Source organism: Myotis davidii, unplaced genomic scaffold, assembly GCF_000327345.1.
Source record: "Myotis davidii unplaced genomic scaffold, ASM32734v1 scaffold36, whole genome shotgun sequence".
Classification (NCBI taxonomy): Eukaryota; Metazoa; Chordata; class Mammalia; order Chiroptera; family Vespertilionidae; genus Myotis; species Myotis davidii.
In genome coordinates this window covers 2,712,240-2,712,964 of record NW_006287829.1, presented here as the reverse complement: position 1 = coordinate 2,712,964, position 725 = coordinate 2,712,240, and the positions used below count along the sequence as shown (strand labels likewise).

At 55.7% G+C, this 725-nt stretch overlaps 1 pseudogene; it reads left to right on the top strand.

The window, feature by feature from the left end:
* The first annotated feature begins 9 nt into the window (after positions 1–9).
* Positions 10–565, top strand: LOC102769389 (annotated as a pseudogene).
* Positions 566–725: the final 160 nt, after the last annotated feature.

Genomic DNA, 725 nt, shown 5'->3' with positions numbered 1-725 from the left:
AAGTGCCAAACAGCCATGAGCTCCCAGATTCGTCAGAATTATTCCACCGAGGTGGAGACTATGGTCAACTCCCTGGCCAGCCTGCACCTGCAGGCCTCCCACACCTACCTCTCTCTGGGCTTCTATTTCGACGATGTGGCTCTCGAGGGCGTGGGCCGCTTCTTCCACGAGTTAGCGGAGAAGCGAGAGGGCGCTGAGTGTCTCTTAAAGTTGCAAAACCAGCGTGGTGGCCTCACCCTCTTCCAGGACGTGCTGAAGCCTCCCCAGATGAGTGGGCAAAACTCAGGACGCCAGGGAAGCCGCCAAGGCATTGGAGAGAAGCCTGACCCAGGCCCTGTGGGAGCTGCAGGCCTGGGTTCTAACCTCGCAGATCCTCAGCTCCGAGACTTCCGGGAGAACCACTTCCGGGATGAGGAGGTGAAACTCGTCAAGAACATGGGCAGCACCTGACTCACCTCCGCAGGCTGCCGGCTGGCTCCCAGGCTGAGCTGGGCGAGTATCTCCTCAAAAGGCTCACCCTCAGGCACAACTAGGAGCCTTTGGAGCCAGAGCCCTTTGAGGGGCCCTCTGCCTCCCCCTGGTGCCTGGCTTTTGCCTGAGCCTGGAAACTACTAGCCATTCATTCCTTTAACCATCTCCCCCCATGCATTGGACCAAGTGGAAACATTAAAGCTTTTTGCAGAAAAAAAAAATATTCATGAGAAATTTTTGGTTGGTTTTTTTTT